The sequence below is a fragment of the Alexandromys fortis genome, unplaced genomic scaffold (assembly GCF_014885135.2).
Source record: "Alexandromys fortis isolate MF-2015 unplaced genomic scaffold, M_Fortis_MF-2015_v1.1 scaffold_82, whole genome shotgun sequence".
In the NCBI taxonomy this organism is placed as follows: Eukaryota; Metazoa; Chordata; class Mammalia; order Rodentia; family Cricetidae; genus Alexandromys; species Alexandromys fortis.
In genome coordinates, this window is record NW_026067963.1 from 5,602,147 (window position 1) to 5,627,940 (window position 25,794).

The window sequence follows — 25,794 nt, forward strand, 5'->3', positions numbered from 1 at the left end:
GTATGTGGAATTGGGGGCTTTTTTGGTGCCTCTTCTTTCCTGGAGATTTTCTGAGAGGGTGGGGTTTGGAGAGAAGAATGGGGCTTTCTGGATCAAGCAGGAGTGAGCTGGCGGTTCTAGCAGAACAGGCAGCATATGCCTGCACCAGCTCTGGCATTGTCTTTGCTTCCGCAAAGGAATGCTGGGTTCCTGTATTCTTGGGTACGCCCCTCTATTTAGGTGCCTAGATCCCCAGGCTCTGACTGGCTGGGAAAGTAAGCCTGACAGTTTTACACTCACTGTGGTGGGTAGGCCCCTTTAAGGTGGGGGAGTTCCTCAGAAGGAGGAAGAGATTTATTTCAGAAGCAGATGGGTAAAAGGATATTCGATGGAATTGTCTCTTTCTGTGTGCATAGGCATGCATGTGAGCATGTGTTTACTTTCCTTGGGGGTGTTTATTTCATGGGACACCTTTCTAATTCTGTGGGGGTTGATAATGGGAAAAGAGAATTCGTCCTGCCTAGTTCTTTCTTTTATAATAAAAGTGCTCCTTGGGACTGGGATAGCTTAGTGCAAGCATGAGGGCCCCAGTTCACCCCCCACCACTCACATAAAAGCAGGGTATAATCCCAGCGATGCAGAGATGAATAGAATCCTGGGACTCCCTAGCCAGCTAAACTAGCTTAGTTGAAGAAGCCAGCCTCAGGTCCCACTGAGAGACCCTGACAGGAGGGAGTGAGGGAGGGGCAATGGGGGCGGCTCCTGAGACACATCGGAAGTTGATCTTTGGCTTCCACACCCGTTATGGGCATCCCCACGCAACTGCACATACATGTGAACGTGCCATTGTGTGTGTCAATCGTGAGAACTAACACGTCTTTGAGGCTTCCTTTAAGCTTGATTGCAAAGCTTCCTCGCATGCACTCAGAAAGAAGCAGCTCACAGCAATCACTTTGGAGATGCGGACCGTGTTTACTGACTTCGCAGTCAAGCCAGCGTCTTGCAGCCTGCCAAGTGACTCTGTTGTGGAATATGCACTTTGACTTTTGTTCTGATGGGGGACTGAGACATCCTTGCCTCGTTGTGCAGGAGACACAAAGCTGAAAACAAACTCAGTATGTGCGAGGCCGTGTCTGAACCGAGAGAACACGGAGGCACAGCTCTGGCTCTTTGGAACGACTCCATTCGTTTGATAACTGCTGGGTTAAAAATGGTGTCACCACTGGTTACTTCTAGCTGACAGGTGTCGCTCTAATTTACGTTCCTTTCCTTGTGCCCAAGAGGGACTAGACTTCAGAAAATCATTGGTTGTGTGTGAAGAAGGAGGCAGTCCATTTCAGGCTCTGCTCTGCAGGTCGATAGGAAACAGGTTGAGCTATGAAAGAAACAGCAAGCTGAGTGATTCCAGTCAGAGCCACAATGGGAAATGAAGGCACCTGCCTGTTGCTTAGGAACGGCAATGCCATATGCTTCTGCAAAAGAGAAACCAGGTCATTGGCTGTTGGAGTTCACCTGTGGGTCATGCAAACAGAGCTGAAGTGAGCCCTCTTTTCTCCTGGGCTTCTGGTTTGCAGGGGATCTTTCCCTGATTAGGCTTCCTCCCTTTTTTCTGCCCAGCAGTGAACTGCTCTGAATGCATTATTCAGAACAGAACCATTCCAGTACAGAACATCTGCATTAACTCAGGAGTGGGGGAGGAGGTGACAACTGATCTTCAGGAGCTGGCCATTGATCTTCCTTGACAACGAGGCCATGCGAGTCTAGATGCTGTGTGATGGTTGACAGCTATCACCCTCATTTCCTCTCAGGGGGAAGGTTGTCATCCACAGATTCTCAGGGTCCCACAGTTAGATCTGGAGTTAAGGAGGGAGACAGAAGCACAAGGAACCCCCCATATTTGTACTAAGGAAGGAATGCAGTATATAACCTTAGCTATGAATATCAAGCTATTTAGGAACCTTGAGAAAGCCACTCCCAGTGCTTGCCCCGACTTTCTCCTGGTCCCTGCAAAAATACTGAGTCATTAAGTCTGAGTGGAACTTGGCCCTTCCTTGAGGGTTTACAAGTCCATGTAATTAGAGCTTTAAATATCAGTTCTACTTTCTCAGTACCCAGCCCCTGCTGGAGTGTTGTGGGGCAATCTTGTGTGAGGTTCCTGGGCACTCTCATTCCTGTTGAGAGTGAGTACTTGCCCTTCCTCCTGTGAAGTCCAGTGCCCCGCAGCTTGTGGTTCAGCGGTGGATTGGGGTCTTCAGATGTCTTCAGCACAGTTTCCCCATCAAGAGTACTCAGAAGGGGAATTGAGGCTTTGTGGTTTGGACAGAAACTGAGTGGAAATATCTAGAAGATAACCAGATGAAGGGAGCTATCAAGAAGGGCCATCTTTGGGTGTCTCTCAGTAGACAGAATGATAGATGCAGAACGTTCCAGACACAAGGGTCCTATAATAGATACAGCAGGCCTGAGCAAAGTCCTGGAAGGTATGGACATCCCTCAGCTCTCTTCGTGGTTCCTCAGTGAGAAGACAGGCAGCTACGGTGAGTCTGCTGTAGTATGCAGAGCTAGCGGAATGGAATGAAGTTCTTACTCTTTCATGACAAAAGAAAGTGATTATTGTTACATTTGAAATGAAGGTGATTGATTATACAACCTTTAAAGCATTTCATTATAGCATTGGGATCAATGCCCAGCCTTTTTTTTTTTTATTCTTTTAGAAACCCACAAGCCAGAGACAGTTATTTCTTGGCTCTTTATTTTTGCTCAGTTATGTAATGTCCCTTTGTGGGAACATCAGAGTTGGTCCAGAAATCTCATTTTAAAGGACTTTGAGATGCAGACTTGTTGTGTGATGAAAGGGCACCCAGATTTGCATGCCTTCCAGAGGCACGGATGTGACTGAAGACTAATGGATCTGATTTTCAGTTGTCCCTGCTGTGAAATCAATCTCAGGGGCTACACAGTCACCCCAGCAACAGACTCGGAACGCTCACAGCGGCTTGCCTGGTCCAGAGACTTTCATCTGAGAAGTAAGAAATTTCAACTAGCTTCATGCACAAACCTGGACCTTTAAAGCAATTTGATTGTCTGGTCTTTTTTTCCGCCACCCCCTTGCTTCCCTTCATATCAGCCCGGAATTCCAAATAAACTCGTAACCTTCCTATCCTTGTGTGCAGACAAGGATGAGTCCAAGAGTCGCTAGAAAGATTTTAGCTGTGCCTTTAGTGGAAGGCCCAGAATGACCAGGCAGGAGGTGCCCAGGGTGGCACCCAGGAGCTATTTAGAGGGCGTATCTAGAGGCTGTATCTGCGCACCAAGCGTAGGTGCTATGTACTGCTTACTTACAAGGATTAGAATTCTGGCTCAGAACCTCCAGATCTCACTCAGTGCCACCACCTGAAGCTATTAGCAGTTCCCTAGTCATCATGGGATACCCCACCATTGTTTCTCTCTCCCTCCCCCCTCTCTCTCTCTGATAGAGTCTCACATATCTCTAGCTGGCTCTGAACTCACTATGTATGTGAAAATGACCTTGGATTTGTGATTCTCCTGCCCCCATACTCTGAGTGCTGGAATTACAGGTGTCAACCACTGTGCCTGGTTTATACAGTCCTGGGGATTGAACTCGGGGCTTGCTTTATGCTAAACACGCATGCTACTGAGCTACCCTCCCAGCCCTTGTTTCTAGGTCCTCCTCTGGTTTCTTCATGTGAGTCGGTTTCCACGGATACTCTTGAGTGTTTGAGGAAGAGACTAGTTAGCTTTGCTTCTTAGGATGCCTCTCCAGCAGCCAGAGCAATTTTCGTAATTTTTTTTTTCTAATCAAAAAACAAAAAGAGAGATTTGCTTCTTCTCTCTTGTACTTGACCTCCAGGTTAATAAAGTGCATGGCGGAGAGGTCATAGCTGCCCAGAAACGAGGCTTCTTTCCCTCTCGCTAACGTGTCATGCACTCCTGCGTGGCTTCATTTTGTGCTCCTGTCGACACTGAGAGCTTGACAAAGGTCTCTCTCACCGTTGTCTCGTGTTTCTCCCATTTTATCCGTCTCAGCACACCGTGGTCAACCTGGTGGCATGCACCTTGGATCCCAGCACTCGGGAGGCAGAGGCAGGTGAATCTCTGTGAGTCTGAGGCCGGCCTGCTCTATATAACAAGTTCCAGGCTGGCGAGGGTTGTACAGTAAGACATTGTCTCACACTGACAAACAAACATTATGTGGTCTATAATTTTGTGGCCCTACACAATGGTCCTTTGACCTTTGCCTTTTATCAACCAAGATAGTGGTATCTTTGGTTTAAAGAGCCAGTTCAGCTCACCCCATCTTTGCCCTGTGTGGTCCTGTTACCCCACAGACTGATTTATCCACTAAGTTCTCACATTTTAGTTTTGCTTTTTTGAGACAGGGTTTCTCTGTGTAGCCCTGACTGTGCTGGAACACACTCTGTAGACCAGGCTGGCCTCGAGCTCACAGAGATCCACCTGCGTCTATCCCAAGTGCTGCGGTTAAGGGCCTGTGCCACTTCGCCCGGCTCAATTCTCACATTTTCACCTCACTGTTTTCTTTTTTAGTGTAGATTCACTTCCTAAGTACTTAAGAGGCTAAATGTTTCCTATATAAAATCCATGTGTGTTCATTCACCTATAAATTCCTGACATAAAGCTAGTCCCCGGCAATCTTGCTGCCCTGACTCAGTATATTTATATTTATTCCTTTGCTTGTCAGAACAATTACTCTGTCTTCTCTCATCCCAGCTTCTTGGCCTCAACTGATGACATAGTCCCAAAATTTATTGCAGAAATAAAAGTAGTAAGGCAGGCTAAATACCCACCATCAACTCTAATAACCCTCCTATATTTTTATCTGTATTTATTTCTCACTTCTATCTGTCGACAGCATGTCTGTGTTCCCATCAAAGGCTGTTTCTGTTTGTTCTCTTTTAGCTCCCCTACAGATAACCAAGCACACACCTTCCGCAGCTCCGTTCAGTGATGGCTTATGTTTGTTGGCCTGACGCAATCATGAGCAACTAGTGCTCCTTGTACAACTGAGTTCCATGTGACAGTCTCTTTGTGGACCATATAGTCTTAATTCCTATGCTAACACTGCCTTTCCCGGTTCCATTCTAACTAATTACGTAGCTTGGTAGTAAGGCCCGATACACAGACAGGATCATTCCTCTTATCTTCTTCTCTTCTATGTGATTGGCTTTCCTTGGCCCTTTACTCTTTCATATGCATTTTAGGATCAGTGTGTCACATTCTACAATATCCCATTATAGTGTTGGTAAGATGAACTCGGGAGGAGCTGGCTTGTATAATCAAATCTTATTCATGCATACTTACTGCTTATTAGTTCTCATTTAATATCTTGCACTGAAATGTCACCATTTTATGTATCCAGGCCAAACGGAATGAATACTTATTAGATATTGCACTTTTTGTTTATTTTGAATGCTATGTTATTAAAAATCATGTCTTCTAGTTTTTCATTTTTGTGCGACTGGTTTCATATTGTTCTTATAGGCAACCCCTTCATGAACTTTCCTTTGAATAGTTTCTAAACCTTCCAGTTTCTTTTGTAAGCTGTTATCACATCTAAACAAAAGCATTAAAATACCATGCCTCGTTCCCCCCTTCCTAATGCTTCTGCTTTAAAAATCCCTTTCAAAATGAACAACAACTTGACTCGTGTCCTCCCTCTATCAGAACCTCCCCAAAGAATCATTTTTTTTTGCCTTTAATATGTTTTCTTGCCATGTTGATGTGGCTTACATAAAGCCTTCTTTGTCAACATCTTCAAATTCTCCCCTCTTCTCTGGCGTCCTCTGAGAAACATCCAAGTTTTGCCGTTGTCACACACCTTATTAGACTCTCCCTTGACTTAGTGTCACTTTCTTGCCTCTGGCTACTTCATTGTTCTTCTTGGTGACACACTTTGAGCAAGTGTTCTATAGTTTCCGTCCACTCTTCTTCCCTTATAGTTTTCTTTTCAACCCATCTTATGTGGCTTCTGTTCTCAGTGTTCCATTGAAGCAACTCTTGTCAAGATGATAACCACTGTCACGTGGCCATCTCCACTAAACATCACCGCTAATTATTCTCTCTATACGTTAGAATCATCTGATGAAATGGGACCCGGCCAATCTTTAAATGCCTCATTTTCAGGACCTTCAGTTTTCTATCTGTTTGATTACTGGTTTAATGTCCTCCTTTCTATATAAACTTAAGTTGCAGTGTTTTCATCACTCTAACAGCTAGCCTGGCAGCCGGTTGATAAGCGATGGTTGAGTCTCATGGGCATCCGTCACTCCCTTCCCCTATCTACTTGCTATTGCAGATTTATCTTACTCTACAAACCGTGCTCCACCCATGTTCCCACTTCCAGCATATACTGGTACAATCTATAAGATAGAAACCCCACTCTTTACTCTTCCTCATCCAATCCTGTCACTAGTACTTAATCACACCATGGACCAACCTTTTCCAAATCCACCCACTTTCCCCCCCCCCTCTATTTTCACTCTTCTGCTAAGCCACCTCATTAAGTGACTGCAACAACTTCTGGACTCTTTTGATTCTGAACTCTAGTATAACTTTATTCCAGATGGCTTTTTATATTAGTCATGTAGGTTCTTTTTAAAATAAAAATTTAATCATATAACCTTCTTGTTTTAGTTAGGGTTTCTATTGCTATGAAGAGACACCACGACCACAGCAACTCTTATAAAAGAAGACATTTAATTGGGGCTGGCTTACCGTTTCAGAGCTTTAGTCCATTATCTTCACTGTGGGACATGGCACATGCAGGCGACATGGTGCTAGAGAAGGATCTGGGTGTTAATTTATCTTGAGCTGTAGCAACAGGAAATGAACTGTCTCACTGGTGTAGCTTGAGCATAGGAGACCTCAAAACTCCCCCCTCCCCAACAGTGACACATTTCCGTCAATAAGGCCACATCTACTCCAACAAGGCCATACCTCAGAATAGTGCTGCTCCCTTTGGGGACCATTTTCTTTTCTTGTTGCTGTGATATGCCAACATATCTGGGGAAAATAATGCAAGGAGGAAAGGGCTTACTTTAGCTCACAGTGTGAGGGGACGGTCCATTATGGTGAGGAAGCCAAGCAGTAGAGCTTGAGACAGCACATCTCATTGCATCAGCAGTAGGAAGCAGAGAGCAATGAAACTGGTTCTTAGCTCTTCCTTACTGTACTCAGTGTCAGATCCAGGCCATGTCATGGTGCCACCTGCATTTAGGGTGGGGCTTCCCACCTCAGATAACCCAGTCTAGTAACTCTGCTATGTAGATACGCCAGGAGCTTGTTTCCTAGTTATTTTAGAGCCTATCAAGTTGACACTCAGTATTAACCATTGCAGATGTTATCCCATATAGCATACCCCAAATATAAAGTAGACAGCGTAAGTTTGAGCAGTGCAGCATGTTGCTGTACTATTGAAGAACCACCATTTTTCCAATTCTGCAAGACAACCATTCCTTTTATACTCACTGACCCATCAAGCACCTTTCTCTCTCTGCCCTTATTTTTTCTTCTCTTTTCCTCCTCTTCTCTTTTTCTTCCTCTTCCACCTTCCCTTCCCTTTTTCCTCCTTTTTCTTTGAGACAAGACCTCACTGTGTAGCTCTGGCGTGCCTGAAATTTGCTATGTGGATTCAACTAGCCTTGAACTGACAGAGACCTGGCTGCCTCTGCTGGGATTAAGGAATGCTAAAAACATGCACAACCCTGCCTGGCTGTCACCCTTCGCTTTTCTTCAGACTGAAGCCTGAAGTCTTCTAGTAATAACGGGCAGATCTGAACAACTATTAGAAGGAAGTGTATAACCGTAGCTAATTAGGTGAGATGATGATCTATCTACCTTGCAATTCATCAATATAAAGTCTTGTAAAAATATTAAAAGGAAAACCCCTGAAACTCCCTTTGCTAATGTTAAAGATGGTTTATAAAGCCAACCTCAGGTCTGGGAAGACAGCACAGTTTGCATGGTGAGGACTGAATTTGACTCCCCAGCACCCATATTAAAAACAAAACAAAACCTGCCATTAACTCTACCAAAACCAGGAGAATGACATATTCTTATAATTTCATTGCTGGGAGAGCAGAGATAGGCAGATTCCTGGGCCTTCTTGGCCAGCTAGCCTAGCCTTCTTGGTGATCTCAAGGCCAGTGAGAAGTCTTGCCTAAAGAAAAAGCAGAACAAAACAAAAGCAAACCCAGTCCAGGTGAGGGTGATACCCAAGGTTTTCCCGTGGCGTGCATACCCACAAGCACACCCGTGCACCTGAACACCCTTCTCCCCAAACTTGTCACCTCATCTTGCCTTACTTCCTCTCTTAAACACAGATTTCAGCTGAAGCCATGCCTTCTGCCATTACTAAATGACTCTGGACTTCAGTCACTGATAATAAGATGGGAACCTAAACACAAGGGTTAAGCAGCTTTTTAAAACACAAAGACAAGCAGCTTCTCTCTTCCGTTGGCTGATGTCCTAAGCAGTTGCTTACGGGAAAACCTGACCAGTTGAAGGGCATGGTGCACAGGTTCTTTGTCTCTTTGATTCCATGCACCGTTTTTCTATCTGAGAGCAACACGGTGTGACTATTGTCCTGCTTCCAGAACTAGCAGGGGAGAAAGGGCAGGATGAATAGGTGGCTTCATTATGTCCAAGACATTGCCTGGGCTTTTATTATTATTTTTTTTTCACAGAAAATAATTGCTTTTCTGGAGTGCAAAGGCTCCGTTCCTTCTGTGTCAAGATCTGTTAGGGTGACTGGGGGATGAAGTCACTCTTCCTACTGTTTGTAGGGCAGAAAAATCAATACTTGTGATTGGTGGCTCTGTATAACATTGAAAAGTCTCCAGCAGATTTCTCTCCCTTGGGCCCACTAAAACCCAGAAGGCTACAGGCAAGAAAGCCAATTTGTCCTCTTTTGCCTTAGGGCCATAAACATAATGAAATGATTTCTTTTGTAAAAAAAATTGGGCAAAATACTCTCTACTGATTTTTGTCTGGGTCACACCTACCTTGCTTTCCTCCTGGGCGCTGTTTCGACAGAAATTGTCATTGGAGTTTCTTTTTCTGTCTAACATTGTGTAAGTGATTACACAATTCTAAGTGGGCACAGGGAGGTGGCAGTGGCGTGGAGAGTAAGCTCGTGGGCTCTTTAACCAGACATGTGGCTTAAGAACTTGGCTAGCTAGCTCTTCGCTGTAGGCTCTTGCGTGAGTAAATTCACTTAACAATGCTTCTATTTCTTTATCTACAAAATGGGCTGGGGGGGCTAGAGAAACGCCCGGTAGTTAAGACCATTTGCTGTCCTTGCAGAGGACTTAGGTTTGGTTCCCAGATCCTGTGTTGGCTGACTCACAACTGCCTGTAACTCCAGGGGGCCCCACACCCTCTTGTAGTCTCTGAATACTGGCAAACACACGCACGTGCACGGCTAAATACAAACAAGTAAATCTAGAAAACGTATGAAGAACGTGACTTCTCATAGAATGCTTTTGTGAGGACTGATTTCTTTTCTGCAGAGCTGTTATTATTATTGGTGAGATTGCAGGAAACTAACTGAGACCATGGTTGAATCCTTTAGGATATCGGAGTTTAGTATTCAATAAATAATCACTTAGGACAGGGTAAACATACTCAACCACTCACAGCCCAAAGCCTCTACCTATTTTGCTCTTTTCACCTTCCACCAGGGGCACACCTAGTCAGACAGAGGACTCAAGAGCCTCATCAAGGTTTTGGCCCAAAGAGGCAGTCTATGCCAGCCTCCTGGAACGTACAACTCAGACACGCCACCAGTGAATGAGTGTGGCTTTCAAGCAGAGAAAGAGCAGAAGGAGGAGGTGGAGTGTTGCTTCCCTCCTTACACCCACTTTGGTTTCAGTGTCCTGAGACTGGGCACCTCTGGTGGAAATAAAGAGGGTGAGGGAGGCTGGGGCTCTGGGTTGCATGTAGTTAACGTGCGGAGAGCTAAGGAAGGACGGTCACGTCGGATAAAGGAAGTCTGAGGCAGCTGCTAGAGCCGTGGATGTGGCCAGACCACAGGAATGCTCTAGACGGTGCTTGGCCCTCGCAGGCTGCCCACCTTACATCACAGGTTGGCAAGAGGGACAAGGACCCCAGCCCATTGTCTTTTCCAAAGTGGAGGGGCTACATTTGCCTTTTGGGGCCAGTAGAATGGTTTCGAGGTGCAGAAAGGAAGCTGGAGGTTCCTAAAGCTAGTCCTCACTACAGACACCCCACCCAAACTTCACCTTCTAGAATGATTCCAATTTTTGTTTCTTTCGAGGGAAAAGACAAACAGAAAACCCCAGCTCTTTGTCTACAAGGCCCTTTTATATAGATCCAGATTTTTATGGAATCATGAGTTTCACTAAGATGTGAAAACCTGAGGCCACTGTCGACAAGAATTGTGTAAGTTAGTAAATTATGCATAAGAGGAACAGAAAAAGCACGCTTCTGGGACTGTGTGGAACAGCGGTGCTGGATGAATGAGGAGGGCTGGCTTCCTGAGTGGAGGCGTGCTGGCTGCTGGAGGAAGAAATTAGCATGCCCCCAGCTTGTTCTACTCCCAGAATGACTTTGCGCCCCATGTCAACTATATCATTTGGGTTGAATGGGTATGAAATATACTGTGGAAATCAACCAAGTCCCCAGTGGGCAGACTCCAGTTCAGCCTCTTTCACTGAAAGGAGGGAAAGTTGCCCCTCCCCATGTGTCTAACTGCTTTTTTCTGTTTCTTTTTTTCTTTCTTTCTTTCTTTTTTTTTTTTTTTTTGCCTTTTAAAATTCTGTGAATCACTTTATTTTCATTCTGGTCTTAGAACAAGGCAGAACGGTTTATTCTCTGATGAGAAATTGAAGACTGGATCCTTTAATTTGCCTTTCGCTCCCACACTTGACGTGTATGCACACACGCATGCTCACAGGCATAAACACAATCTCAGTATCCATCTCTCTCTCCTCTCCCCCAGACCCCCACTTTTGAGCATTTGAGCATTGATTCAGTTTCAAGCCAATTGTCTCTTGCTGCTGCTATTGGGAAATGTGGCTACAGGGAGACTCAAAGCAATGAGCTTCAGCTGACTGTTGACTCACTTTTGAGCAGCGTAGGCTTCGGCTGGTGGCCTGTGGGATCCGCTAATGTGCCCCGGCGGCTGCCACTGCATTGCCGAGAGCCCTTTGGGGCTGGCATACTGACACTAGGGACACTTACAGAATTCTAAATGATTGTGCACAAACAGAGACAGGAACAGGGGATAAAGACAGAACAAGTTTTAGACTAGGGAGCGGGAGGAAGGGAGATGGAGCGAGGGAAGAATCAAGCTAGAAAACACACAGCACGCGATCCCAGGCTAGATTAACACGGATGAAGAGAGTTTGGAAAAACAAAAATGGTAAGGTTCAAAATTGCCCCGAACATTGAAGATGCTCAGTTTGGCAGAAGGCGATAAGTTCATGCCTTCATGCTAGGGAGCTGTGTTTGTGTTTTGTCACTAGCAGGTTTCTACCATATATTCTTTAGAGTTCTTTTTTTCTTTTGTAGAAAAGCTGAGGAAATCCAAGCCTGTCAATTCTTTCTTGCTACTGCTATTGAGAATGGGACATCATGGAGACTCATGACTGAGCTTCAGCTGATGCTTAGCTCCTGCAGGATGATTTGAACTGCAGCTTTCTGAGCCTGTAACTGTGGCAGGGCCCCAAATCAAATGCATAAATGCGAAGGTGTCTGTCATCTCATCTAACAGAGATGTCTGGGTGCAAGGTGGACTCAGTGTGGCTGGACCTGAGGATGCTGGCATGGGTCTCACTTGCCTGGCTCCCTGCTTCCCGTCCTTCTTTCCCCTTTTCAGTCTTTCTTTCTGCATTATTGCCCTTTCTCAACCTCCCATGTCCCAGCATCCATTCTCCCTCCCTTCGTCTCCCTCATCTTTGTCTTGGCCTTTTTGTCTCTGTCCCAACTTTGCCCCCCCTCCATTCTTTTCCCCTGTCCATCTCTCTTGTCATGCTGCATGTGATTTCTCTGTGATCCCATTCTTTCTTTATTTCCCCTTTTTCCTCTTCCATCTTTGCTCCTCTATCCCCTCTGCCTGCTACTCCTACTTCCTGCCTGCTACTCCTACTTCCTGCCTGCTACTCCTACTTCCTGCCTGCTACTCCTACTTCCTGCCTGCTACTTCTACTTCCTGCCCGCACTCTCCATACTTCACAGCCTTTACTCTTCTTCCTCTCCTTGCTCACCCCACATCCCCCCACATCCCCCCACATCCCCCCACATCCCCCCACATCCCCCCACATCCCCCACATCCCCCCACATCCCCCACATCCCCTCACACAGAGTTATTCCTCTGAAGTGCTTTCCATTCTTCCTTTGGATCTAGACCTGGTTCTGAAACTCTGCTTTTTCAAGAAGCCTTTTGATATCATACTTTCTGACAACATAGACTTTAAGCGCAAGTCTCTCCATTTCCTAAGCATAATGTTGAGGAAACCAGTGTTCCTGGTCCTTTGTTTCTATGTTTTATATACCATGCAAGGAACTGCCATTAATATGAGCTGGATTTCAAAGGTACACAAGCTAGTTTGGCGGTGTGACATCTTCTGTTGTCAGCTGACATTTTACGTAGCCATTCAGTGAAGCTCCAAGAGTTTGCTTTACACCTGAGCATGCGCTGTGCCGCAGGTGCCATCCTCTGTCCACTAGAGTCTTGTAAATCCAGAGCTAAAAGAGCATTTAGGCATCATCTATTACAACCTCTTACTTTTCCAGGAAGGGAAACTGAAGCCCGAGAGGCTCCATGCATGTGCAGAGTCACACAGCTGGCTAGTGGCAGAGCTGCGGCTGGAGCCATGTCACCTGACCCCGTGTCTCATAGATATGACTCATCCTCTGGGCGGCCTTCCTCCTTTCCTAACGTTGTTTTTTGGACAAACCTAAACCTGCCAGCAAGTCTTGAAGTCTGCTCAGCTCTGCCACCCGGCTCGTAGGCAAGGCTCTGGTTTTCCAAAGGTTGAAGGTTCTCTCCCTCATGCCCCTGCCTTCAGCCCCCTCTTGATGAGGTGTAGATATTTTTTCCTGTGTCCCAGCCTCAGAAACTGTCCTATCTATAGAAAGTGCTGGTTGCACAGAGCAGGCTGGCGCAGCTGAATGAGGGGTGATAAAGACATAGGTAATTGCTGCAGAATAATACTGCTGCCAACAAGATGATTGAACTCCCACACAGAAGGTGAACAGATGGTATATTTATTGAAATTCATAGGCTGTGAGATGGAATAATTTAACTGATGGCTGGGTCCCCTCATCTCAGATGGAGGGAGGCTCGTGAAAGAGCGAGTGTGCCACTAGGTGGCACGATGCTCTCAGGCCCAAGGCTCCTCTTGTCATAGAGGAAGCCCAGGTTCTGGGGACACTGAAGAATCAGTTCAGTTCATTTCCTGATTGAGGCTATAAAACCATCTCTGTGGATAAAGGGGAAACCACTATGTTTTTAAAATTTAAAGTATTTTTAAAAGGACGTTTGCATAAAGAAAAAACCATTCAAATAACATGGCATCAAATCAATCAGGAGACAGGCCATAGCATGCTGGGAGTGGGGGTGGGGCAGTGGCTTGTCTAGGAGGAGCTGTGGGTCCAATACTCTTTCATATCATTGCTCCAACTGGATATACCTTCTTTTATTTTCTTTCAATTTTTTTCCTCTTGACATCTTGCCTTGTAGTCTAGGCTAGCCTAAAGCTTACTATGCAGCATAGGGTGGCCCCAGACTCACATTGCCCCCACCCCCATCCTTTTGAGTAGCTGGGAACAGGCTGGTGGCATCAGACCAGGTCCTTGATGACATTCCTTCCCTATGGGCTGCCTCCCTTTCAGCGTTGCTGGCCTAGTGTAGCCTAGGATGGACACTGGTTCTAGAAAGCTCATCTTGAAAGCTTTGAGAAGAGTGTGCAAGCCCACTGGGAAGCCCTGTGCCAAGAGAGAAGAACTGACAAGGAAAAGTAGGTCGATGACAACCTAGTGTGTTCCCCTCTCCCAGGACCTTTTTATCTTTCGGCCTCTGTTGTCTTATGCATTTTTAAGGTTCCTCCTCTGCTTTCCAGATTCTGAATATACCCACAAGCCTTCGGGAACTGTGGGATTCTCCCAACTTACTGACTTAAGTGTGGGAGCCACTTCTTATTTTGGGTTCACAAATGTGCCCATCTGTGCAATCAGAAGTATTCATTAAATTCCTTTCTTGTTCCTGCAGGTTTGATGTGTGCGCCTAAATGTTCTTATCCTTAAGACGGGGATATAGTCCTCTACTGTAGGATTGTTTATAAAGCTTAAGTCGACAATTTTATGTAAAATGTTTGGAACAAAGTCTGACAAATAGAAAGTACTCAAAGAATACTAGCTTCAGTCTACTGTGAGGACCACAGCCAGCATGCATTGTCCCACTGTATCCTATGACTATCGCCACTGCTTCTAAAGAGCCATTATGTTACATTGTTACTTTAGCACTGCTACTGCTGACTCCATTTGAATTTTTGGGTATTTATTTGCACTGAATGTAAAAAAAAATTTAATCTTACCACTTTAAAATAAGTCCCCTTTCCTCTTCATTTTCTTAGGTATTAGCAAATTTGGAAAATTTTCCTTCTCAAAAGAATAAGTTAATCTGAAGCTTTGTTTCTGATCTTGCAGTGCAGATGGGGATAATGTAGCTGGCTACTATCCTATCTGCCCTGAGATACCTTGTCCTTACTTTAGATTGCTCTTTGTCCTCTGTCCTGTACATCTCGGAGATATCCAGCCATTGGGCCCGGTGGGATCCTCTAGTGTCTAGCTCTGTGATGCTCAGCTAGGTCTTCCAAATTTAACCCCTTATTCATAGTGACTCAGACATTTGTTACATCATCATTTTGTGTCTCCCCTACAATTGTTTGTGCCATGGTTTGACAGACCTGTCCAAGAAGTAGGTTTGCATCTACCAACCTCTCCACAAACGCCCCAACAATGTCTTCCTTCTTGCTGTTAGGATGGCTTTTTACATCATTAAAGGATAGGAACTTTTCAGCTCCACATGACCTTATAGAACCATTGTAGTATATGGTCTGTGGTGACTGAACATGACTGGTCCATGACGAGTTGCTTTATGGTGTTTAGATATTCATCTTGTATATTTGTATTATTTGCAAGGAACTATGTAAACTCCAGCTCCTCATCCATATCACATACACAAAGAGGTAGATTAATACATCTTTCCCTTCTGTCTCACTTGGGATGCAGGTGTTTGCAAGAACGGAGATTTGTATTCCAGTCTCTGATGACCAAAGGGGTAGGTTAATAAATCATGAATTGTGCCAAACCCAGTCCCTCACCTGCTTTGTGTCTGACTTTAGAGCAAAGAATAACTTTTATACTTTTACCTTGTTGAAAAAGAACTGAAGGAAGGCTGTTTCATGACACGTGAGCATTATGTGGAAATAAAATTTCGTGTCTATAAATAAAGTTTTATTGGAATGCAGCCATGCCCATTCGTTTACGTATTGTCTGTGGCTGCTTTCTGAGCTCACTGGCAGAACCGAGTAGCAGCAACAGACACCATATGGCTTGCAAAGCTGAAAATATTTACTAGTTGACCCTCGGTAGAAAAAGTTTACTTACCTCCTCCTTAGGGCGTGGATACAAAGGGAGGCGAAGAGGAGTCGCAGAGTGCTTGCTGTGTTTGGAGTTCTCTTCCCCTGCGTACAGGCAGGAGCTAACAGCCGCACGGGGCAGGAGTCCGTCTTCAGGAGAACAGGCAGGGAAGCTGTGCCTTCACCAGCCAGCACTTGATGTTGATAAGGGTTCCACCCCTCATCCGTGGTTCTTGATGCCTGCTATTGTTTCACGCCACCTGCATAACCTAATTTGCATCTTACACGGCGATCTAGCTACCACTTGGACTCTGTCGGAAATAAGGAGAATGGCTTCTATGAAGCCATCTGTAGATGGAAAAAATTAACAGCAAATAAATTCTCAATCCTGGAGTGTGGTATTGAGGGAGCTGGTGGATGGCAAAAGAGCGCAGAGCTGATTTGTTCCCCAAGTCAAGACACCACTGAGGACCATCCAGGACCTACTAGACAGGGAGGCTGGCAAAGACAGATAAATCCTTGAACTCATAGGCACACTGGGATGGGGACTGGTGTTAGCCTCAGGAAGCTTCACTTTCTGAAGTCTCCTGTCCTCCTTTAGGCCTGCTGGGCTTTCTTGAAAGTCCAGACCCCACCTGTGTTGGGGCTGCCTTTGAGGTCCAGTGACGTTTCCAAGTACATCTCCACTAGAGAAGATGTCTGAAGCTCTGCTCTGTATCGGTGTCCATCTGCCGCAACAATGTCAGACACTGACAGCATGATTGATGTTGTCATCTTTGTCCTTTCTCTGTCCACCCCATCTACTGGTTACCCCCCAGAGGAGCTGTCAGAAGAAAATGCTCCTGTGCCTTGCTTCTAAGAGCAGCCTAGAAGAATGCCAGGAAAACAGACGTGAGCGTGGCTCGTCAGAACAGTTCCCAGCACAGGTTGATTAGCCCACATCGTGCTTAAGGGCCAGATGGTTTCAATTTCAGGATCCTTGAGTCTGGGGACATTTGAATATACCACTGATTAAGCACCCTCAATGAGAAAGTCTTTTGAATTTCAGAGTCTTTCAGGTTTGGGGTTTTCAGATGAGGGGTGCCGAAGCTGCATGTGGGGTTCTTCTCAGTCATTCCCTATGCCCACTTCTAGTCTCCTGAGTAGATACAGATACAGAGCAGAAAACAGGAGACTAGCAAGGGAAGAACCCGAGAAGTCCCCACCCACTTCTGTGTTCCCTGACTTCTGAAGCCAAGACCTGGAGTGACTGGGATCTAGTTCTCTCCACCTGTTCCATCTAGGACCTTGGGAATGGAAAGGATCCAAGCATAGCATCCTGTATGAGGTTGAAGAAGGCAGCAGACCTCATGAAAGAAACTTAGTTGTTACCATGGTGTTGCGTGTAGAATCAGCAGCTTGGAGTGGCCAAAGATCTCTGTGTGACTAGTTCATATGCTAACACTTTAAGAACGCCTATGTTTCCTTGTAATTGGAGGATCAAACACCTTGATTGGATATTCTAGACCTGAAAGGGTCTTTCACTGGTTCAGGAGGATGTGTTGGAAAGATGTGTTTATGCTTACAGAGGGCCAACACCTAGCTCCAGGGAGCCTTTCAAGAAAGAACCACCTATTGTCAGGGAATGGGACAGGAAAAACATTCTGAGGAGGCAAGAACAGCAAAGTAGACAATTTAATACCTAACTAAGGTTTATTTTTCATATTGGACAGAATAGAGCTGAAAGTTAGAAAAATATATTCAATTATAAGAAATAAGTTATAGTTTTTGCATACCAGACTTTGGCATTATAGTATTTCTATATGCTTAAGCCACATTTATTAAATACTGGGCACTGAGTGCTGTGCAAATGATTTCTATGCATTTTTACATTTAATATTCTTTTAATAATGTTGTGAAACAGGTGTTACTAATCCCTTTCTGCAGAGGAAGCCTGAGGTCTTCTGAGATGCTCTCATTAATTTAAGATGACCTCATCAGAAGGGTACAGCTGGGCTTCCGGTCCAGGCACTTTGACTCCGTGGGCCTACTCTACACACCCACTGTCTGTTTTCTTAGGCTAGTTCACTAGAAGGTCCTTTGCCATAGTTGCTAGTGGGGCAAATCATTCTTTTGCCAATAAAAACCCTTTCTGGGTCTCTTTTCACGCCAGGTGTTCTGCTAGGCAAGGGATACCAAAGGAATACCATTCACCTCCCCCCAGGGATGTAGCAATCTGCCTACATTTGTTTCTAACACATGGAAGGTGCTCAGTATGGGCTCGCGGACCGAATAAATTTTGAAAGGCACAAAGCTTCCGTAAGGGGAAGTATGCCTTTGTCTATTTCAGGTGTAACACTGGGAACATTGCAACCACTCTCACAGGGAACTTGAAAGAGTCAGGAGACCGGGCTGGTGAACAAGAGATCCCACTGGAGAATGGATTTTACTGTAAGCAGTGCTGGAAGGCCTGCTGGGTGGAAGCCTCATCCCAGGGGAATGAAATCCAAAAGGGGCTTCTGGGCTCAGCGCAGAGGGATGGATGGGCTCGTTTGAGAAGGTTCTTTTATTCTTAACATCAGTGGTAAGATGCTGATGAGTCCCCCCAGGGTGAAACTGTGTTTAGAAGGGAGAACTCATTTCCCCCCAAAGTGCTCTTTCTAGATGTCTATAAAGCTAAAGGAAAAAGGATTACTAAAATGATTGACATAAGTACAAAATCTGGGTCACATTTCCACTTCTATTACCACAGACCACACACTCTGTTGAATACAAGATATGCAACTAGGTTTCAAGTGAAAAAGAAAGAGCTGGTTCTGGAATCATATCCCCAGCTGACCATAGGCTGTGGCTTCTGTTGGCAGGCAGTGAGTGTCAGCCTTTAAGTTTCTGCAGCTTTCTCGTTGGCACCTATAGTCTGAATGCAAATGGCAAGTTCATTATTGCTTGGATCTAGGGCAGTAGAGATCTTGGTGGCTTGTAATAAGCATTGTCTGTCTGTCTTTTGAGACAGGGTCTTACTATTTAGCTTTGCTTGGCTTGGAATTCTCTATGTAGATTAGGTTAGCCTTGAGCTGATAGAGATCCACCTGCCTCTGCCTCCTGATTTCAGGGACTAAGAATGTGTGCCACCATACCTGATTTGCTACTGTTAATTTAGATGCAAAGAGAGTTTTCTGGAGTCACTGTGCAGAGAGGGCAGGGACTGAGTGATACCCCCCACCCCCCCTTCTTACATTGTTAGTACTTCCAAGTTCCAGGTGAGAAAACAACCAAGGGAAGGTAAGTTGCCCAAGTTCAAAGAGCTAGTAATGAGTGACTGGTGTGGAACTTGGTGGCAGTTGGAGCCCTTGACTAGTCTCGATTGTCTTCATGTTTCTCCACCCCTGGCCACACATCATACTTCTGTCCCATCTCTGAATGATTTAATTTCTCCACCATCCTCATGCTTTGGTTAAGTCCCATACAGTCAGTTTGAGCCACGTATTAGCTGGTTCCCTTTCTTGAAGAGTGTCAGCATTCGGCCACTAGAGACAGCATCATAAAGTGAGATACCATCGTCTTGCTAATCTGCTTATATTCATTCAATGGCTTCTTGTTACCTACAGTGCCAAGATAATTTGAGTCTAACTTTACTTTCCAGTTGCTTCATCCTCTTCTGGCATTTCTTTTCACAGTCAGTCATCTGTTGCCATCCATCCTCCGTAGAAAGCTCAGGAAAATACTCAGGACACACAAAGTGCTTTGCAGTGTGACAGTTCCACCAACTACTTGCCATTGTCTCGATAGGCATCATTTTTTTTTATCCTTGGCACAGTCTAGAAGATCTTTTTGTGTTGACTCTCCCATGTTCATGATACAATCTGTTTGTGTGTTCTAAGGTCATATGCATATAGCATCCCTTTGGGAAGCTGTAGGCTGAGGCTGCTTGTTTGTGCCTGGCTGGCTGCTCAGACCCAAAATAACCACACAGAATTTATATTAATTAAAATACTGCTCAGTCTATTAGCTTAGGCTTCTTATTAGCTAACTCTTACATCTTAAATTAACACATTTCCATTATTTTGTTTTACCATGAGGCTCATGGTTTACAGGTAAGGTTTAAGGCATCTGTCTCCTTTAGCAGATACATGGTGTCTTTCTGACTCTTGTCTTCTTTTCTCCTCTATCTCTGCTTAGAATTCCTGCCTTGCTCTATTCTACATTGCAATAGGCACAAAGCAGCTTCTTCCTTCCTTCCTTCCTTCCTTCCTTCCTTCCTTCCTTCCTTCCTTCCTTTCTTTTTTTGATTTTTATTGTGCTTTACATTTTCCTCTGCTCCCCTCCTTGCCTCTCCCCTTCCCTTCAACCCTCTCCCAAGGTCCCCATGCTCCCAATTTACTCAGGAGATCTCGTCTTTTTCTATTTCCCATGTAGATTAGATCTATGTATGTCTCTCTCAGGGTCCTCATTGTTGTCTAGGTTCTCTGGGATTGTGATTTGTAGGCTGGTTTTCTTTGTTTTATGTTTAAAAAACACCAATGAGTGAGTACATGTGATACTTGTCTTTCTGGGTTTGGGTTACCTCACTCAAAATAATGTTTTCTAGTTCCATCCATTTGTCTGCAAAATTCAAGATGTCGTTATTTTTTCTGTTATGTAGTACTTCGTTGTGTAAATGTACCACATCTCCCTTATCTATTCTTCAATCGAAGAACATTTAGGTTGTTTCCAGGTTCTGGCTATGACAAACAATTCTGCTATAAACATAGTTGAGCACATGTCCTTGTGGTACGATTGATCATCCTTTGGATATATACCCAAGAATGGTATTACTTGGTCTTGAGGAAGGTTGTTTCCTAATTTTCTAAGAAATTGCCACACTGATATCCAAAGAGGGTGTATTAGCTTGCACTCCCACCAGCAATGCAGAAGTGTTCCCTTTCCCCCACAACCTCTCCAGCATAAGTTGTTATCAGTGTTTTTGATCTTGGCCATTCTTACAGATAGAATCTCAGAGTTGTTTTGATTTGCATTTCTCTGATGACTAAGAGAAATGTTGAGCATTTCCTTAAGTGTCTTTCAGCCATTTTATATTCCTCTGTTGAGAGTTCTCTATTTAGGTCTGTACTCGAAATTTTTTATTGGATTATTTTTTTTTGATGACACATTTCTTGAGCTCTTTGTATATTTTGGAGATCAGACCTCTGTCTGATGTGGGGTTGGTGAAGATCTTTTCCCATTCTGTAGGCTGCCATTTTGTCTTGTTGACTGTATCCTTTGCTTTACAGAAGCGTTTCAGTTTCAGGAGGTCCCATTTATTAATTGTTTCTCTCAGTGTCTGTGCTGCTGGGGGTTATTGCTGTGCCAATGGGTTCAAGTGTACTTTCCCTCTTTCTCTTCTATAAGGTTCAGTGTAACTGGCTTAATGTTGAGGTCTTTAATCCAATTGGACTTGAGTTTTGTGCATGATGAAAGATATGGATCTACTTTCATTCTTCTACATGTTGATATCCAGTTATGCCAGCACCACTTGTTAAATATGCTTTCTTTTTTTCCATTTGAGATTTTTTGCTTCTTTGTCGAAACTCAGGTGTTCAAAGGTGTATGGATTAATATCCAGGTCTTTGATTTGGTTTCATTGGTCCTCCTGTCTGTTTTTATGTCAATATCAGGCTGTTTTCAGTACTGTAGCTCTGTAATAGAGTTTGAAGTCAGGGATAATGATGCCTCCAAAAGTTCTTTTTTTTATACAAGATTGTTTTCGCTATCCTGGGTTTTTTGCTTTTCCATATGAAGTTGAGTACTGTTCTTTTGAGGTCTGTGAAGAATTTTGCTGAGATTTTGATGGGTATTGCTTTGAATCTTTAGATTGCTTTTGGTAAGATTGCCATTTTTACTATGTTAATTCTACTGACCCAAGAGCATGGGAGATCTTTCCACTTTCTGGTGTCTTATTAAATTTCTTTCTTCAAAGATTATAGTTCTTGTCATACAAGTCTTCCACTTGTTTGGTTAGAGTTACTCAAGATATTTTATGCTATTTGTGGCTATTGTGAAGGGTGATGTTTCTTTGATTCCTTTCTCAGCCCATTTATCATCTGTGCACAGGAGGGCTACTGATTTTTCTAAGTTAATCTTATATCCTGCTACATTACTGAAAGTGTTTATTAGTTGTAAAAGTTCCTTGGTAGGATTTTTGGGGTTGCTTATGTAAACTATCATATCATCAGCAAATAGTGAGAATTCGATTTCTTCTTTTCTGGTTTGTATCCTCTTGATCTCCTTTTAGTGTCTTATTGCTCTAGCTAGGACCTCAAGAACTATATTGAATAGATATGGACAGAGTGGACAATCTTGCCTTGCTCCTGATTTCAGTGGGATCACTATGAGTTCCTCTCCATTTAGTTTGATATTGGCTATTGGCTTGCTGTATGTTGTCTTTATTATGTTTAGGTATGTTTCTTATATTCCTGCTCTCTCCAAGACCTTTATCATGAAGGGATGTTGTATTTTGTCATAAGCTTTTTCGACATCTAATGAGATGATCATGTGGTTTTTATTTTTCAATTTGTTTATATGGTGGATTACGTTGACAGATTTTTGTATGTTGAACCATCCCTACATCTCTGGGATAAAGCTGACTTGATCATGGTGGATGATGGTTCTGATATATTCTTAGATTTGCCAGTATTTTTGCATCAATGTTCATGAGTGAGATTGGTCTGTAATTTTCTTTCTTAGTAATGTCTTCCTGTGGTTTGGATATTAGGGTAATTGTAGCTTCATAAAAAGAGTTTGGCAATGTTCCTTCTGTTTTTATTGTGTGAAACAATTTGAGGAGTATTGGTATTAGTTCTTCTTTGAAAATCTTGTAGAATTTTGAGCTGAAACCATCTGGTACTGTGCTTTTTTTTTTTTTTTTTTGGTTGGGAGTCTTTTGATGACTGTTTCTATTTCTTTGGCAGTTATAGGTCTGTTTAATATGGTTTTACGGTCTCGATTTAATTTTATAAGTGATATTTATCCAGAAAGTTATCCATTTCCTTTAAGTTTTCTAATTTTGTGGAGTACAGGTTTTTGAAATATGGCCTGATGATTCTCTGTATTTCCTCCACGTCTGTTGTCATGTTCTGATTTTGTTAATTTGGATATTCTCTCTTTGCCTTTTGGTTAGTTTGGATGAAGGTTTGTCTGTTTTGTAGATTTTTCTCATCTCATTTGTCTCATTTGATTCTTTGTATTGTTTTCTTTGTTTCTATTTTGTTGATTTCAGCTCTCAATTTGATTATTTCCTGTTATCTAATTCTCTTGGGTGAGTTTGCTTCTTTTTGTCCTAAAGTTTTCTTTTCTTTCTTTCTTTATTTTTATTTTTTTATTTTTTTAATTTTTTTTTGTCCTAAAGTTTTCAAATGTTCTGTTAATTCACTAGTGTGGGATTTTTTCAGCTTCTTTATGTAGGCATTTAGTGCTATGAACTTTCATCTTAATACTGCTTTCATTGTGTCCCATAAATTTGGGTATGTTGTGTGGTTATTTTCATTGAATTTTAGGAAGCCTTTAATTTCTTCCTTTATTTCTTCCTTGACCCATTAATGATTCAGGTGAGCATTGTTTAATTTCCATGTGTCTGTGGGCTTTCTGGAATTAGTATTGCTGTTGAATTCTAGTTTTAAGCAGCTTCTTTATTAACCAGTGGTAATAAAACATTCATAACATACAGAGGGGCATCCCATATCAGGAAGCCCTTTCTACTTCATCACAGGTCAACAATTCGTTGGAGAAGTTAGCCTGCTTTTTGTTATATTCCTGCAAGCTCTCAACCACAGGATGGGAATCCCATGTTGCTCCTGTGAACCGCTTCACCATGACCCCACTCCTTCCCTGGCACTAATGGATGAGTACCAAAGCAACTTTCCTTGCATATCTTCTCCCTGGGTCTTATACTTCTCTGGAAGTTTGGGTGTTCTCAGTTTCAACACACGCTAGGGAGGATAGGAACTTGATTAAGGACTGATGGCCCTGAGAAAATAGGATTTGCTGTTTCCTCAACTCCCTGTAGCTTAGTCTCATTTGAAATGCAAACCTAGCCTTCCCAGTACCTTGGAGGTTGAGAGTAGAACCTGTTTTGGCATTTCTGCGACACCACAGAATGTGCTTGTTAATAACACATTCATACTTAGAATACACTTTCACGACACACCGTGAGTACTGCCTTTTCCTGGTCAGAGAGAGTTAAGGGTTGGAAGGGAGGTGTGTGAAACCGACTTACTTCTCAGGATTAGCACTCAAATGGCTGCCTTGCCTCCATCCAGAGCTGGATGGTTGGAGTCTGTCTCTCAGGGCCCATTTGCTAGTTGGTCACCATGTGGCCATATCATGAGCATCCAATTGTGATGATTTCAGAGAAAGGAGAGCTCTCAGAAACACTCGTATGCTCTCTGAGCACTGACGCTCTTACCACCAGAGTTCTGGGGCCATGATCAGGTGAAGGAAGCATATCTTTGAAAACGCTCATCGACACATCATATCCTTCTCCTCAGGCTCCTAAAGGCACGTTGGCTGAGCTTTGGCCCACTTTTGTCACATGAATTGTATTTATTAATTTTTCTCTTTGTCGTTCCTGTATCTTGTAACTATAATAAGTAGCTCCTAATCATAATTCACTTGAACCACTGGGAGGCTAGAAACATAGCAATTATTAAAAGAAGAAGATCATTAAAATTTACTCGAAGGAATGGTCATGAGTGCATTTTCTTAGATGGCCTAAAACTTGCAATGCTATCTAATTGTGTCTGTTATATTGGGGTCAGGGCAGAATATCATACATTTATCTTATGTGCACCCACTTTGAAAAAAAAAAGCCCCTTACCTTTCTTTCTTGTTCTTTCAATAGCCTAATATCGAGGGCCTGTTAGCATTCATTTTCCTTCCAAAAAAGATACCTGGGAACCTTGACATTCTTCCCAGATCCTGAAATTCTACCCAGCTCTTGTAGCTTAAAGTCTTGATTTCTGCGAATAGTATTTTTGGGGGAACGTTAAGCTGTTATCAAGTATTGACTCCTTTCAGGAATGAGTGTTGTGGCTAGGTTAACGAATCACAGTTCATGCGACCTACGCGATTCATGTTCTCTCCACATAGTATGGAGTTGCTCTCGGAGGTGGCTGCTAGGGTTGTCACTGGGTGGCCCTGTGACTGTGAAATGCGGTTAGGAGTGAGGTAAGCTGGCTTCGGGACTGGCTTCTGTGTCCTCCTCTTGTATGGGCTGGCTGATTATCCACATCTGGTCTTCCTGGAAGTGAAGGGTTGAGGACAGTTGAGTCTTCATCATCTAATCTGTGACACTGTGGGTGGATCCCTCTGTCCCTGCAGCAGGTGGACTTATTTTGTGTTGTCTGTGCAAATTGAGTTTCCCTGTTCTACAGCTAATACTATTCAGACTAGTGAAGTGGCAAGATACTTCCTTAAAAACCTGTTTTGGTAGTGATTTTAAGTCAGCCAAGTGCCTCAGGGAAGAAGCTGTGACTGTAGTCAAACACAGGAAGGATCTATAATGGCTAGCAGTGACTGCAAAACAAATTTCTGTGCCCAATTATTTTTGTCAGGGTTCTGTACCGCTTGTATATTGGCTATAAAAGATTTCTCATTGAGTTAAGATTTAAGATTCTTTTTTTTAAAGTTTTCGTAGTATAAAGTTTTCTTGGTCTGGAACAAATTATTTGTAAATCATCTCTGATTGGCACAACACTATCTCAAGCACCAGTGTGCAAAGTTTTAGTTTCTCCTCACCACAGATCCGTGTCAAGACCCCAATATAAAAATGAAACTATTCTAAATAACTCAGGCCTTATTATTGAGATTTCCTGGGTGCATCTTCCCCGTCATACACGGAAGGCACTACTTCACAGCAGATGCTTTCCTATGTCTCTTATTGTTCTACTCTCTTCCCCACAATGTTCCCTGAACCTTATTTAAAATATATCAGTGATTGTTATTCTTATATTATGTTGCTTGTACAGATAACTCCGACAGAGTGCGGGAGAGAGGCCACAGAAGAGCATGGATGCAGGGAGTGGAGATGATGGTGAGGGAGGGGGAATCATGACAACGAGCTGACTACCATTGTAGCTTTCCTTTATAACCCCTTCACTCTTAGACAGGCCTTTTAAGCCCGGCGGTGGTGACACACTCCTTTAATCCCAGCGCTGGG

The 25,794-nt window shown here is 43.6% G+C and overlaps 1 long non-coding RNA gene across 2 annotated transcripts; it reads right to left on the reverse strand.

Moving 5' to 3' along the window:
* Window positions 1-2,091: 2,091 nt before the first annotated feature.
* On the reverse strand, window positions 2,092-15,792 carry LOC126508418 (uncharacterized). 2 transcript variants are annotated; one of them, XR_007593809.1, is made up of 4 exons: window positions 15,652-15,792; window positions 6,955-7,020; window positions 6,733-6,828; window positions 2,092-2,567 (listed from the first exon to the last, which is right to left on the reverse strand). It is a non-coding gene; the product is annotated as an uncharacterized lncRNA (long non-coding RNA). The 2 variants fall into 2 exon arrangements; XR_007593808.1 differs by lacking the exon at window positions 2,092-2,567 and adding an exon at window positions 2,740-2,998.
* Between the last annotated feature and the right edge of the window lie 10,002 nt (window positions 15,793-25,794).